This window comes from Sturnira hondurensis, unplaced genomic scaffold, assembly GCF_014824575.4.
Source record: "Sturnira hondurensis isolate 20B ecotype Veracruz unplaced genomic scaffold, ASM1482457v3 Scaffold0021555, whole genome shotgun sequence".
In the NCBI taxonomy this organism is placed as follows: Eukaryota; Metazoa; Chordata; class Mammalia; order Chiroptera; family Phyllostomidae; genus Sturnira; species Sturnira hondurensis.
The window spans coordinates 3,845,753-3,861,620 of record NW_028094186.1 but is presented as its reverse complement, the minus strand read 5'-3'; the positions used below and the strand labels follow the sequence as shown (position 1 = coordinate 3,861,620).

At 53.7% G+C, this 15,868-nt stretch overlaps 1 long non-coding RNA gene across 2 annotated transcripts; it reads left to right on the top strand.

Moving 5' to 3' along the window:
* The first annotated feature begins 3,472 nt into the window (after positions 1-3,472).
* LOC118977827 (uncharacterized) lies at positions 3,473-10,675 on the top strand. 2 transcript variants are annotated; one of them, XR_005064616.1, is made up of 4 exons: positions 3,473-4,242; positions 4,744-4,898; positions 5,107-5,108; positions 10,665-10,675. It is a non-coding gene; the product is annotated as an uncharacterized LOC118977827 (long non-coding RNA). The 2 variants fall into 2 exon arrangements; XR_005064615.1 differs by having other exon boundaries at positions 3,473-4,898.
* The last annotated feature ends 5,193 nt before the right edge of the window (positions 10,676-15,868 follow it).

The window sequence follows — 15,868 nt, the reverse complement described above, 5'->3', positions numbered from 1 at the left end:
TTTTTTAAAGACTGGAGGAATTTCCATAAAAGTTGATTTCTAGGGTTTCCCCCCCAGAACCAGAAGGTGTAACAGCTCAGGGCTCACATGTCCACAGTGATGGCTGTCCCCCCAGAGAGGGGTCCGTGTTCCACAAGACTCCCCACCCACACCAGCCACATGCCCTTCCAGCCGCATGCACACATGTCATGTATGCATGTCACGCGTGCAGTCCTAACAGCCACCAGGGCTCCCCAGCCCTGAATGAAAGGGCCTCTGGGGTCACTTGCGCCAATATGCTAAGAACCTCTGCCCACGAGGATGATGACAGTTACGTTTCCTGGTATCCTGCTCAGCCCAGCTCAGTTCTGGGAACACAGTGGACACTATGCAAACATGTGGCTCCCACCCCTCCTCGGCTTTGTGGTGACCTCAGTTACCCTACACCCCGGGAGGCTTGCAATGCGTCCTGTGGCCAGTACAACAGAAATCAGGGCCTTGTTCAGCAAGGGTGGGTCTGAGAAAGCCTCCAGTATCTGTGGAAGGTCCTTTCCCACCCATTCCAAGTTGGGAACCCTGTCCTCACTCCCTCACCCCGAACAGAACCAAGCTTCACCTGTGGGCAGGAATTCACCGTCACTGCAGGGACTGGACAGCCTGGACTCCAGGATCACCAAGAACTGGGCTGCAACTCGGGCTCCATCACTTGGCAGCTGTGACTGTAGCTGACGCAGTCAGGGTTCCCCTGAAAACCAGAACCAACAGCATATGGAGAGACGTATAGGAGATTTATTATAGGAATTGGCTCGTGTGATTACGGAGGCTGAGAGGCCCCATCACCTGCCCTCCTCCTCTGCAAGCCGGAGACCCAGGACAGGGAAAGCGGTGATGTCATGCAGTCTGAGTCTGCAGGCCCAAGGGTCAGGGGTCAGCAGAGCCAATGCTGTAAGTCTGGGTCTGAAAGGCCGAAGCACCAGAGGCGCTGACGTCCGACAGCAGCAGATGGATGTCCCCAGTCAAGGAGGGAGCGAATCCACCCTTCCTCCAACCCCGTGCTCCGTTCAGGCCCGCAGAGGACTGCACCACGCCCACACTGGCGAGACGGCTCTTCCTGACTCCATCTACCGATTCAGATGCTGATCTCTTCCAGAAACACCCTCGCAGACACATCCAGAAATAACGTTTCACCAGCTACCAGGGCACCCTTCACACGGTCAAGCTGACACATGTAATCAGCCATCACAGTAGCTACAGTCCTTCACAAATCGTCAGGTTTCTCAAGCGTGAAATGGGAACAGCCCTTCCCCTGCGCCCCTCGCTAGGGGGCTGCAGATGGATTAAAGGGGCTCATCTGTAAAGCCTCCGGCTGGCCAGGTGGTGAACGCCCAGGGTATCAGCGTCTCACCCCCCAGGACAGCGTAGTTTGGCGTTTCCAAATGGGAAGGGGTTATTACCTCAACTCCACCATGAAACCAGGAAGAAATTGGCCAGTAGATCTGGAGTCAAACTGGAACTGGGTGGGAGGAGCCCAGAACAAGGTGAACTTCTTACTCCTATGTAGAAGACACCTGTTCATTTTTGGCCCCCGATCCATTTTCTAGTAATAGCGCCCTAAGTTTCCTTAGAGAAACAAACTCCCCCGCCATGCTCCCCATGACTAGGCCTGGCCAATCAGAGCCCTGACTCCTCCAACCACAGTGATTGGTCAGGGGTGAGCACGTGACTCTTGCTAGGGCAACAAAAGGCCTCCCTGGGATTTTTGCTGAGCTCTTGGAAAAGAAGCACCTTCTTTCAGCTGGAGGGCTAAGCTGATAGGACATAAGCTTGCAGCTGTTGGTGGACAACTTTATAAGCAGAGAGGAAAACACCCAACCAGCCTGAGAGTGAAGTTGACACAGGAAAGCAGAGAGGGCGTATGGAGAGTCGCAGACATCAACATCCGGGCACCTGCATGCAGTCAGACTGAAGCTGTGTGGGCTCACCTCTGGGCATTTCGGATGCTTGTATGGGTAAGTTCCCTTTCCTGCTTGAGTGCGTTTGAGCCGTGTTTCTGTTGTGCGTAATGAATGAATCCTAACTACACAGTCAAGAAATAAAATCTGCTACAAACAGAAAGTGGGATTCAACGAATGAGTAAGTAAGTACACGAATTCATTAATGAGGGAGCAATGAAACGAATGAGCGCATTCTGAACGAGGGAGTGAGTGAATGAATGAATGGATGTGTGAGTGAACGAAGCATTGGAAAAAATAATCCCTTCTTGTTCTCTGAGTCCCAGACGCCAACCCCTCTGTTCCCGGAAGGCCTCTGTTTGCTCCAGGTTTTGGGAGCAGGAGCACCCAGCCTGTGCACTGTGAGAGGGAGAATTTTCGGTCTGTCTCAGAGGGGGTCCCCACACCTGAGGGAGGTAAGTTTTCTCACAATGAAATGGAGACAAGAGGTCTTATCTCACTGGGCTGTCACAGCAGTTAAATAAGACCATGAACTTAAAGCACTTTGCCCAGCAAGAAGAAATGGGTGGATGTGCTTAAGAATCTTGTAAAGTCATTTGACAACAACAACGATGACCATCACTGTTATTATGCTTTCAGTCTCAGCTCATGTCCACCTCCAGGAGGTCTTCCCTGACTACCTGAGTCCCTCACAGCTGAGTTCGTTTAGAACAGAATCCGCTTTGGCGAACTTGCCCCACACCGAGGCACTGTCCCCTCCATGGGTCTTGCTCAAATTTCAGGGCTGTCAGAATCCCCAAAGGGAGTGCATTATGACTTCATGTTCCCAGCCCCACCTTCTCTTCTGAGGACCTCTGTCAGAGGCCTGCTGTGAGGTCCAGAAACCTGCGATTTTACCAGGTTACCCTGAGGTCATTTGGATGCAAGCTGACCACAGGTGACACTTGTAGAAACACTCACCTATCCACCACCCCCTTTTACAGGTGGGGAAATCGAGCCGGGGGCAGGTCCGGTGGGACCAGCATCCCACAGTGATGCACTGGCAGGGCCAGGTACGAAACAGAAGGGGAGCCTCGAGGGCCTGAGCCAGTCCACCCCGTGGCATGGGGCTCCCTCTCTGTGGACCGAACTAGACCAGCCTTCGGCATGGGTTTCCGCTGTCCGGTTCTCTGATCGCTGGCTGGCCTCCTGCCTCCCAAGTAAATGTCTCTTTGGGGCCCTGAACCCAGCTGGTGCTCAACAAATACCCGCCACAGGATGGTCACAGATCTAGCAAGACCGAAATATGTAGCGTTTTCTTCAGCAAGGGGGTTTCTTCAGTGAAGGAACCTGCGCCATGGAGTGATGGACTCTCCAAAGCAGTACAAGGAGAGAGCCATCATCCCGGTGGGGACCCCAGAATGTGGGTGTTTTTTTTGTTGCCTTTTCCTCTCTGAGGAGGGAGCTGTGATGTTGATCGAGCTGCTACACACACACACACAAAAGCAGGCAGGCCCTGCGTTCGCTCATGGTGCTTTCACACCCTTGCACCCCATATGCGTGTAGTAGGTGCTCAGCGGGTGTTGGTACGATGGGAGAACAGAACTGCGGACCCTGCTCCTCACTCCAAGCAGTTCATTTCTCACACTACGGATGGTCTGAGGGGAACAGAGTGTTACCGCCATTCCTCTCCGCCTTGGGGCTCCCCCTCCCCTACTTTCAACTGTGGCTCTGGGGGACATGGAGACCCAAGAGGTGGTCCTGGTTCCTGTCTTGGACCACCTTCTCCAGCGCATCTGTGGGTGCGGTAAGAAGTTTTCCGCAGACATCACTCTGCACAGCTGGGACTGCCTTCACCCCCGCTGCCCACGCTTCCTCCAGCAGCACCGTGGCGCCACGGCCCCAGCTCCGCCTGGACTGGATTTGATTGATTCTTTATTGGCCTGTGGACTTGATGCCCGTGCTGAGCACATGTGGAAGTCGAGCCAGGGACGAGGTGCGGGGAGAGGAGAGCCAAGGGGGTGCTGTGTGAGCCAGACCCCAACCCTTGCAAAACACAGGGCTTCCCCAGGCTGACCCAGCCAGCACAGCCTTTCCCGCCGCGCCCACACGCCGATGACTCTGGTTTCTAGAACTGCCCTGCTAATTTCCCAACAATGTCCAATGCAAGGGGAATGTCCAAGGCTAGGCCTTGGGACAGGCCCGGGCCAAACGTCCTCCCGAAAAAATGCGATTCGAGCATCGTTCATCTGTTATTGATTGGGAGGCTGTGAGCTTCGCTTCCAAAATCTCCAATAAAACTGGCTTGGAGGAGAATTTCCTGATTCCCCGGGTAAGTGGATAAAGATGTTCCAGGGGTCCCGGTGGTGCTGGTGGGGAACCTCATGCACCATGCCCGGTTGGTCTTCCCCTTTGTTACTTAATGCAGAACAGAAGACAATCAACCCCATCTCTCTGTATCCACAGAGACGGCCTCTTTCGCCATTTGGGTTCATTTTCGGTTGGAGGCAGGGGTCTGCTCAGTCTGAAGGGCCCTTGGGAATCTGCCCCTTCCTTTTGGTTCTGGGGCTGGGATTAGCTCAATCCCCTGGGCATCTCAAGAAAGGGTTCTGGCACCTGAGTGGTGCTCGGAGGGTAGGAGATTTTCAGGGAACGTGGCAAGGCACTGGGGAGCTGGTTCAATGGCCACACCAGCCCAGGTCACAGAGAAAGGCAACCAACTCTAAGGTCCCCCTTCAAGGGTCCTACCATTTATCGGCTGTGTGACCTTGAAAAGGGGAGGTTGCCTTTTGGCACCTCAGTTTCCTCATCCATGAAATGGGTGTCATCTCAGGCCTTGCCCCATGGAGCTGTTACCAGAGTCAGGAGTGCCTGCGTGTATGTACACGTGCTTTGCATGGCGCCTGGCACACAGAAAGTGTTCAGGAAGCATAGTGTTTATTACCATTGTTCCTTGACATCAGCAGCTGGGACTCTGCTGACTTCATGGTGAGTCCCCGAGACACCCAGAGAGATGGGATCACCCCTTTCTCGGACTTCTTCCCTTCCTCCCCTCCCACCATATGCTCTCGGGCCATGAGATGGATAGATGAGGACGATCTGAGTCAGAGCGCTTTGCATCTGGGTGGGGGGAAAGAGGGGTGGGCCAGGAGCTGGGAGGCCTCAGCCAGAGCCAGGGTGTGGCTGGGGAGGTCAGCTGTTGGCCTCAGGTCTCAGCTGCGTGGCGTGGAGATGCTAGAGCAGCCTCCCACCCCCAGCAACTCAGATCTAGGTCTCTATCAGCCCTCACAGTGGGTGGGGAAGGAACACACTATTTGTGACTTCTGCCCCTGAGCACCTGTGTAGCCGTGGGCCCTGAATACTTCGTCTGCCACATGAGGAGGTTGATTTCGCCTCCTGCGTCTCCAACGGTTGTTACACGGCTGGAATCGGGAGAGGGCTTGGAGATCAGAATGACCCAGACAGGCTCTGCCTGACCCAGAACGACGCGAACACTGGGTGGATCCAAACCGACGTGGCAAAGACTCAAGAGAACTGGACTGGGAGACGAACCACCGCCCACAGGAGCCACGCAGAACTCAGAGTCTGAACCCAGCCAGGGTGTCTGGCCGCTCAAGGAAAAACCTCAACATTCTTTAAAGGCAATAATGATCCAGAATCTATGCAACATAACTATGCTCGAAATGCCCAGGTGCAGCCCAAAAGTCAACGTGCAAAGAGCCATGAAAATATGATGTCCCGAACCTGGAAAATCAGGGCCTGATTTTCTCTGGAAAATCAAGGGTGGAGAGCACGCTTCTGGGTGAAGACTGGACGTGTTATCCTGTGAGCTGTGTCTTGCATCTTGCATTTTCATACTTTAAGAAAAATGGATCATATCCCTAAATATAAAACATAATAATATAAAAGTTCTAGAAGAAAACATAGGAAGAAATCTTTGTGATCTTGGGGTAGGCAAAGATTTCTTGGATCTAGCACCAAAAATGCTACCCATAAAAGAAATGGGTAAATTGGACTACATCAAAATTAAGAATGTATGCTTTTTGAAAGACTCTGTTAAGAAAATGAAAAGATAAGACGCAGACGGGCAGAAGCCATTTGCAGATCACATATCTGTTAAGGGACTTGCATCTGGAATATATAAAGAACTTTCAAAAATAAGAAAGCAAACAGCCCAACTCCTCCAAAAAGGCCCAAGATTTGGATAGACACTTCACCAAAGCGGATAGATAGATGGCAAATAAACACATAGAAGACATTCAAAATAATTCATGACCTGAGCACAGATGACTATAACCACCATGAGGTACCATTCACACCTATTGGAACGGCCAAAATTAGAGACACACACCACACCAAGTGCTGGGGAGGACTGAACTGGCATACGCTTCTGGTGGGAATAGAAAGCAGTGTCACCGCTTTGGAATGTGGTTTGGCAGTACCATGCGACCCGGCCACTTCATTCCTCCTTACCCCAAAGAAAAGGAAATGCCTGTGTTTGCCAAAGCTTTGTATGCAAATGTTCATAACAGCTTTATGTGTAATAGCTAAAAACTGGGACCAACCCCAGAAGTTCTTCAACAGACGAGTGGACCAACAAACTGTTGTGTAGCCATACAGGGGGCTATGACTCAGCAATGAAAAGGAGTAAATGGTTGAAACATGCAACAACGTGGATGAATCAGAATAATAGAGCTGAGCGGAAGGAGCAAGACAAAGAGTGTGCGCCACGTGACTGTATAAAACTCAGAAATGAAAACAATTTGTAGTGACGGGTACAGAGCGGCGGTTTTGGGACTGAGGGAAACGTTTTTCTTATCCCAATTATGGTGATGGTTTCGTGATTGTATACATATGTCAGAACTGACCAAAATTGTACACTTGAAATGTGTGCAGGTTATTGTACTTCGAATAGAACTCAATAAAGTTGGGGAGAAAAAGGAATCGCTTTCTTCCCAGCCTGACGGGGAACGCCCATTCACAGAGCACCCTGAGTTACCCCACCCCGCCCAGGCCTCTGCCCTCAGGAAGCACTTGTGTGCGCACAGGCAGGTCTCAGAGACGCCGTGGGTTTGGCGCCAGACCCCCGCGAGAGAACGAGTATTACGATAAAGTGAGTCGTCCTGGACTGGGCCCTGTGCCATCGGGCCTCCCAGTTCTCAGGCTCAGAGTCGGGCAGAAACTACACCGCCAACTTCCTTGGGTCTCCAGCTCACAGGGGGCAGATGCTGGGAGCTCTCTGCCCCCGTAACTGCGTGAGCTAGTTTCTTACAAGAAATCTCAATCTACATATGTGTGTATATTGGTGTCAACGTCGACGTAGATAGACCTCCTCTTTGTTCTGTTTCTCCGAAGAGCCCTGACTAATACCTCCAGGAAGCAGAAGGGAAGGACAAGAGGAGTGACTGGGGAGGGAAAGAGCCTTGGGAGGGTGTGTTCAAGTTGGCTGCAGGCCAGTCACCGATTGCTGGGCCTGTGAACTGCACCCTGAGAAACCACACCTACTGAGCCTTGGGACACCCCTTGGGGATGCGTGGTGGGGAGAAGAGAAAATTTGCCCACCAGCTCTCATCTCCCAGTGATTCAGGTTTTACACCTGGATCAAGGACTCCCCTGGACCCTTGGGTTGTGCACACCCCTGGCAGCACACCGGCACCCTGAGGCAGAGTTAAGGGAAATCCAGGATGGGCAGGAAGCTGCACCTGGAGACGCCTATAGGGCCAGAGAAAGCAGGAAGCAGACACTGAGGCCCCTGCGGACTGTGACGTGGTGGGTAAGAGGTATCTGATAAACCCTGGGGTTATGAGGGAGGCCCCAGAAGGGGCAGATGGACTGGAGCCAGGAAGGGATAAGTAGAATAGTCCGTGGCAGTGAGCTGGGAGGCGCTCCAGGCTGACAAAACAGCAGGGCCAGGATGTGGGAACTGCACAGTGCATGGTGGGATCTCGGCACTCCTGTTCTAGTGCCCTGTGACCATGACCGTGAGGCGAGGTCTGGCTTGTGTTCCCGTTCCTGGTGGCACCCGTGCTCTCGCCTGCCCAGAATCCATCCCCACCCGTTTACTTTCAGGCCCCAGAGTTGACCACTGGAGTGGACACTTGACCTTTGCCTGGCCAAGGACAGTGCCACATCCTCCTAGCCACAGTGATTGGTTCAGAGGTTGGCACATGACCTGTGCTGGCCAATCAGAGCCAGTGAGTGGCAATGCCAAGACTATTGCAGGAGCAATTAGGAAACAGTCTGCCCCTCTGTCCAGACTGCTGAACTGGGAAGACAGGAGCCTGGGGCTGTTGGGCCGTCATTGTCGCATCTACGGAGAGGCTGCCTGAGAATGACTCTGACCCAGGGACTCAGAGGCAGGACATGCAGGGGGTTCTTGACACCATCTGAGTGCCTGGATCCAAGCCTGTCTATAAATCAGATCTGTCCTTTGAGTTTTTGGTTACTTGGGCCAATAACTTCCATTTTTTTTATGTAAGGGAGTTTGACTTGAGTTTCTATTACCTGAGTCCAAAAGCGCCCTAAGGCTGCATTGCTGCCTGAGGACCTCATAAGAGTCTGGTGCAATATAGTCAATAATAGTGTGCTAACTATGTATGGTGCCAGTTGGGTACCAGCAATATCGGGGGAACACTTTGTAAAGTATGTGATTGTCTAACCACTATGTGCAGCCAGTGACTGGACGTGTCTCCGTTTTCCCATCTGAGCACTGTGGCCTTTAAGCGAGTTATTGTATACAAAATGCTCACTCTAGTGCCCAGCACATGGTTAGTGCTCAGTAAATACGAGCTGGTGTTAGTAAGGTGCCGATGATCCCCGAACCGACTCCTCAAATCCATACTGTCTATTGCGCTCAACAGGACTTGGACTGGACTGGCCTCCACCCCACCCTGAATCCTCACGCCCACTCAGCAGCCGGCTCCAGAGCTCGGCTAAAGGCCCCCATCCTCCCAGGCGCTCGCACCAGAAACCTGGAAGTCTCCCTGGAAGCCCCTGCCCTCCTCCACATCCAGGCTTCACCCAGCCTTTGAGTCTCCCCCTCAGTATCATCTCCAGACACTCGCTCCTCACGGCGTGGTTTGCGTGCCAACAGCATTAGCCGCAGACTCCTGGCCCTGCCTCTGACCCACAGACGAAAATGTCTGTTTTAAGAACATCCCCAAGGCGATTCAGATGGATGTTACAGTTTGAGAAGCTCTGCTCTCCAACTTCTGATTTTCTCAACCTTGGTGCATAATGACATCATGTGAGGGCCTTTAAAAATACTGACACCTGGGTCCGCCTCCAGACATTCTGACTGCATTGGCCGGGGGCGTGGTCTGAGCAGGACACTGTGATTTCAATGCACAACTGAGGTCGAGACCCACAGCCCCTGCCCTGGTCCAGGTCTCCTATCAGGACCATTACGACAGTCCTCAGCCTAGCCTCCAGAGCCAGTGTCCCTGCCCCAGGAGCCAGTGTCCCTGCCCCAAGCTGTCCCCCACACTCCAGCCAGAGAGGCCTTCCATGGCAGGAAAACATCACACCCACTATCATCAAGATGTACCAAACATCATAGAGATGAAATTCTCTAACTGATCCCAACAAACCCGACCTTTTCAATGAAAGGTGACACCACCTCTTTTGGGTTACTTCAGTCTCTCTGCCTTTCAAGGGTTCCTTGCACCTCCCACCCCACATTTCCTTCCTAAGGTGGTTCTTGGGGTATGCGAGGGGCTGCTGTTAGTCCAGGCGGGTCCTCTGGCCCACCTCCTCGGCCTCGGGTGCCCTGGGCCCCTTATCTACAAACTTCAGACTCTGTTTTCACAGAAGCTACAGCTGCTGTCCTCGGTCTCTCTTGGCAGGCAGGTGTGTGCCCACATCTGCTGCTGACGGGGGACCCTGCCGTTAGCCTTCTGTGGCCTCTTTGCCCTGATCCTCTTGGTCCCTTCAAACCCCACTTTGGGAGGCACACTGGACTTCTGGGACTTGTGTCCACCACCCACAGGCCGTGGGGAGCTGGACAGGCTCTCTCAGACTTGCTGGCCTGGACATGCCCCGTGGTGCTGGCCTGAGCCACCATGCCCTCAGTTCCCCCTTGACTTCCCTAAAGGGCCCAAGAGAACTTCTGTTTTCTCCTCCGTTCCAACCAACCGACCTGGCAGCATTCCCCCCACTACCCCCCCCCAAACTGGTCCCCCTTCCTCTCCTGTCCTCACAGGAAGCCCCACTGGTGCCGCTGTCTCTGTGCTGGGTGCTTCGCCGGCAGCCCACGGCTCCCTCTAAGGCTCTCTCTCAGTGAAGTTCTCTGGTTTGTGTGGGTCAGGCCTAGCTTGTGAATACAGGGGAGCTTTGGACATTTTTAAGAAGCTTTTCTTTCTCCACCAGGCTGGCTTTCGAGACAAGTATCTCCTGGCAAACAAGGAAGCCAGTCCGATCTCATTGTTCTGAAGAATACTTGCTCTCTCCTTCCCCGGGGAATAAGTCCCCTGACCATTCTCCTGCAGGGAAAGAGTTGCAAGGCTGCATGCTTTAGGGTGGAGGAGGGGAGAATCCAAACCAGCCTTTCCCCACACAAATGCGCACCAACCCTGAAAGGATAACCACACTGGTACGGCCTTGCAAGGGAGTATTACTTTGTAGCAAAGAGGGTTCCACAGCAGACAACACAAGGGCTGAGAGCATGGTGCTAAGTGAAAAGGCCAGACCCAGGAGGCTGCCATTGCGGTGCAATTGACGGAAAAGTCTAGACAGGCAAACCTGCGGATCTGAAAGCAGATCAGAGGTTGTCTCCACTGGTGGGGGGGAGGGGAGGGGCCTGGCTGCAGAGGGGCAGGGAGGCCCTGTGGGGGGTGATGGAAACGTTTCATGCCTGGATTATGGTCGTGATTACACAACTGTATACCCTTGTCAAAAATGATGTACTTGTACACTTAAAATGGGTGAATATTAGACATAAATTATTCTTTAATGGAGCTGATTTCAAATAAAAACTTAAAAAATACCAGTTTCGTATTTTAAAACCTAAAATTTTGTATCTAAAATTGACAACCCCTCCTCCAAGTGTCCATTTCAAACTCCCCACAGCCCCTGGGGTCAAGTTTAAAGTCTGCAGTGCTCTCTCCCTTCACCTTTTGACTCCAGTTCCTTCCTGGACACTCAGCTTAAATCTTACCCCCTAACACAGGCCCTTCCTGAACCCCAAGACTGGGTTAGAGCTCCACGTTTGGTAGCCCCACAGACCCCTCCTTTGCGCACTGTGACTGCCATTTTTCTCATGAGACTGTATGGTTCGGGTCCCTGGGCCCCAGTATCGTGTCCAGCACAGAGTGGAGGCTTCAGTGAATATTTGCTGAGTGAGTATTCAGGCTCCCAGTCAATGTCCGGTGAATGAACAAACAAAGGAGCAAGGAGCGGGTTGGTGGGGCTGGGGCGTTTGCCCGGAAGGGAAGACAGGGAACAAAAACTGAGCAGAGATCTAGGGAAAAGCCACGGGAACAAGGCAGAAGGAATTCAGAAAAGAGAAGGGGATGTAAAAAGGTGTTTTGCATTGTGAGACCAACCCAAACAAAAGCTGGGGATGGACAGACCACAGCCTGCGGGAGGAGTCAGGAAGAGTTGGGTTGTTCCCAGCCAGGCTCAGGCACCACTACCGAGCGGTTGCCGAGTACCGATCGCATGCCCCGAGCCCGGAACCACGGGGAAGCCATGAGAAGAACCGGCTGTTCCTGCTTGTCTCTGCACCACGTTTCACCGCCCCACGCATTAGTCTCTGTCTTGTAAAGATCGATTCTGTATTGACAGTTTCTGTCTGCACCCAAACAGGCAGAAAAAAACAGCCCTGCTGGAGGGACCCGACGACAACTGGATTTACGACCGAGTCTCTAAGAACGCGGACTGCCAAAATGCACCAGCCCTGCTGGGGCCCCCAGCACTCCCAGACACGCAGCTCCCGGTCAGCAAAGCAAGGACGGGTCCAGGAGGACAGGACCAGTCCGGTGAACCAGCGTTTGCTGACGTCTCTCCCGTGCCAGCCTCGGAGGCCACGGAGAAAACTCAAACATCACTCCTGCCACGGGCAGCCCTCAGACCTGCCAACAAACATGACCGAATACCTTCCATGTGTCTTCAATAATGTTTGCTGAGTTCTAGTTACTTAACAAACACTTACATAGTGCATGTCGTGTGCCAGGAAATGTTCTAAGTACCTTACAAAGATTAACTCAGTTAATCCTCATAGCGCCCATTATCATTCCCATTTTGCCAATGAGGAGACTGAGGCAGAGAAAGCCGCAGAAACTTGCTGATGGCCTCACAGCTGATGCGCGGCCGAGCCAGAAGGCGACCTCCGACCGTGGGCTTCAGCCCTGTGTTCGCCCTCCCGGTGCTGTGCGGCCTTATTTCTGCAGCTGTCAGGGTTCACTCATTCAGTCTATAATTGTTCAGTGAGCTCCTACTATGCACCAGCACTAAGTGTGAGGGTAAAGGCTTCCGCTAACATTTAGGGAGAACCTACCATGTACCTCAAAGACAAGACCATGTCTTCCTCATCTCTGCACTGGGCCTAGGCTGCAGCACATAGTAGGGGCTTGATCATGTTTGCTGCGTAACCGAAAGTGCCGGGTATTGGGAAAAAATGCCGAACTCGGAGCCTGAGAACTTGGACCCCTCCCGCCGGGAAGGAAAATGTTTTGACATGCTCATCCATATTCAGGTATGTTATATATCCCAAGGGGCTTATATTGCAAGAGTGGAACTGAGATAAGACCATAATATCCTCCAAAAGAATGAAGTATTAATGGTGGAATTTCAGGCATCCACAAAGGAGATAATTTGGTGGGTGGGTGGCCCCCAAGTACACCCTGTCATTGATCGCCTCTGCCGAGCGCCGAGGAATAGGACAGGCATTGTGTGCTAGAAGGTGCCAAGCACTCGGTTTGGGGGCTGTGAGTCACCGGCTGGTCACATTGGAACCCGGTGGGGAGGCAGAAGAGCACGCCCACCCTGCAAACAGATACGTCCCCTGGGACGAGGCAGGGTCTGTGGAGCAGAGCAAGGGCCTGGCCCTGCGAGCCGTCGGAGGCGGAAGCTGCCGGCAGCCCCAGTCTCGGGCCTGGAATGGGCCGCACTGCGCGTCTTCCGCAGTGCGGGCTGGAGTCTGGGGAGGGGCTCATAGAGGATCCAGGACGTGGGCAGGAGTCTGCGTCACCTGGGGCACTCCCGGAGTCCCTCGATAGCTCTGTCTCCTGGCTCAAGGCATAGGGCCAGCCGGGAGAGGGGGATCTTCCCAAGTTCACTCTGCGCAGCCCAGGGGTGAGATTGGGGGGCAGACACTGCTGGATGGGCCTCCTGTCCTCCAGAAAATGACACTCGCTGACAGTGAACTGTGCCCAGGTTCCCCGACACACAGCAGCTTGTTTTACCGAATCCTCGCCTCCACCTTGGGAGGTGGAACTTCTACAGAGGAGGAAACGAGGCCCAGAGAAGCAAAGGCAGCTGCCCAGGTTGGCTCAGGAGGACCTGCGGTCAGCTTTGAGCCTGTTGCTTCCGGATCAGGAGCTCGGGCATAAAACCCCAGTGCCGAGCTACCCCCCGCTGGAGACTGATCCCCAGTTCAGCCATCATATTGGACACAGTGCCTGCTGAAAGCCTTCCTTGGACCTCGTCTCAGAGCCTTTAAGGGCAGCCCATAACAGAAGGCAGCGAATCCCCCACCCATCCAACACACGCACATCCAGGGCCAGCCCCACCCTCTCTGGAGCCTCTCCAGCCTCCCCCAGGCCAGCTGCCACTCCCCCTACCCTGCCCGGCCTCCTCCCTTGCCAGGAGCTCCCAGCCAGCTGGCTTGGACATTGCTGGGTGCACCTCAACCTTCTCCCAGGTAGAAGAGGCAGTGCTTGTGGTAGGAAATTGCCCCATTGGCAGTAGTGATATTCAGAGTTAGGCACTGCCCCACCTTGAAATATTGTCCACACTGCTTTCCCCCCTGCATCTGGTGGTGGTGTCAGAACCAACCTCAGGGGCAGCTTCTGCTGCCCACAGTCAAGCAGATCCCAGACAGCAGCAACGAGGGAGACCCTGAGAGGCCATTGAGATCAACTTCTTCATTAACAGATTAGGAAACTGAGGCCCAGTGCCCATCGAGGATTGCCCCCCAGTCATGCAGCCACATCTGCTTGGGGCTCGAATCCAGCTCTGTGCAACCCCAGTGCAGTGGCCACTTCCTGAAGTCAAGTCTCCGGAAGCACCGAGAGACCTTTGGTGACCTGGAGTGTAGATGCTGCCTCTAGGACCACTTCCCTGGGCAGGTGGAAGGCTACTCCCGTCCTGCCATTCATATCCCTGGATGCCCAGCCCTATAAACAACACAAACATTTTCCCACACCCCTTTAATGGAAGCACTAATTTATTCTCTGTTACGCAGGCCAGCCTGACCGAGAGAGATGGCCAAGCTGCGAGTGGAAGGCCAGGTGGGCAGCAGCCTTCCCGAGAGCTGGGGGACTGAGGCGTCTCAGCTTGCACCAGGGTGCCATGCCCTGTCCGGCCAAGGGGCCAGGAGAGGGGAGGCGCAAACCACTTCCTGGCGGGTGCAGCCAGCGAGCCCTGTCCTGACAGTCCTTTGGCTGAAAGGCACGGCTTCTCCATGAGGCTGCGCTCAGGGGTGGGAAGGGGGGTGGGAGGGAGTGGTCCCCAGGCACCAAATTAAGAGTAAAAAAAAAAAACAAACAAACCCAAGTTCAGGGGAGGGGGGAAAACCCTAGAGCACGCCTGGCCCTGCCAGCTGGTCAGCATCCAACTGTCCAGGGGTTGGCTGTCTGTCTTGGGTTCCATCACATGTGGGCCTGTCACGAAAACACATCCCTGCAGAGAGAACTCTCGTAGCTCGGAGAGCTCCCTCTCAGCCCCCAGTTGTTAGTTATTTTCAATTCCTCTTTCTCCCCTGCCTCTCCAGCATGCAAGCCATCGGCCGTCCCACCAGCTCTTCCTTTAAAGTGTATCTGGGATCTGGCTACTTCTCGCCATCTCTGTACCTCCTTCCTCCCCGTTCCAAGCCACCGTCCTCTCTTGCCCACAGTATCACAACAGCCTCTCCCTGGGCTCCCCGCTTACACTCCCATCTGCTCAGCCACCTTCCATGCAGCAGCCAGAGGGGTCGTTTAAAATGGACATCAGATCTCTTTTCTACTCCACTTAAAGCTGCCAGTGGAATACAACGTCAAGCCCTCACGGTGGCCTCCCAGTCCCTCCTCGACCTGGCCACTGCCTGTCCCTCTGACCTCATCTCCTATGGCTCTCCCCCTTGCTCAGTTCACACCAGACACCCCAGCCTCTTTCCTGTGCCTCGCACTTGCCCACACACACCTGCCTCAGGGCCTTGGCACGTGCTCTTCCCTCAGATATCCCCAGGGCTTCCCCACTGCCGTAATTCAGATCACCTGAAAACCTCCCCTCCTCGGAGAGCCCATCTCTGACGATCTCACCTAAAATCGCAGCCCTGGTCCAGCCCCTCTGTCTCCGTCCCTGTTGTATTTTGTGTGATTTGTTGATGTGATGCTGGCCCCTCTAGAATGCAGGTTCTGTGAGGGCAGAGGTTCTCTCTCTCTGTGTCTTGTGTCCTCTCTGGGTCTCAGCGCCTGGGACAGTGCCTGGCGCACAGTGGGTCTCAGTACACATTTGTTGAATGAATATTCTCTTGCACGAAGGCTGTGTTTGTACACGTAGCAGCGCTGCCCGCCTGGATGACGCTCTGACTAAAGGAAGGCACTGCACACCCCAAAAGCAGCTCCCAAAGGGGTGCCCACCCTCTCTTGAACAACAGTGATTTTGCTGACGTCAGTCAGGGGTGGCAAGTAGTGCCTTTCTTCCTTGCATTCTGCCCTTCCATTCTCACGGCATTATTTATAGGGCACGGTTAGCCAGGCTCTTCCCAAATGAAGGTTTGACATCTTAGACAGGTGATGTTATGGACTGCATGTTTG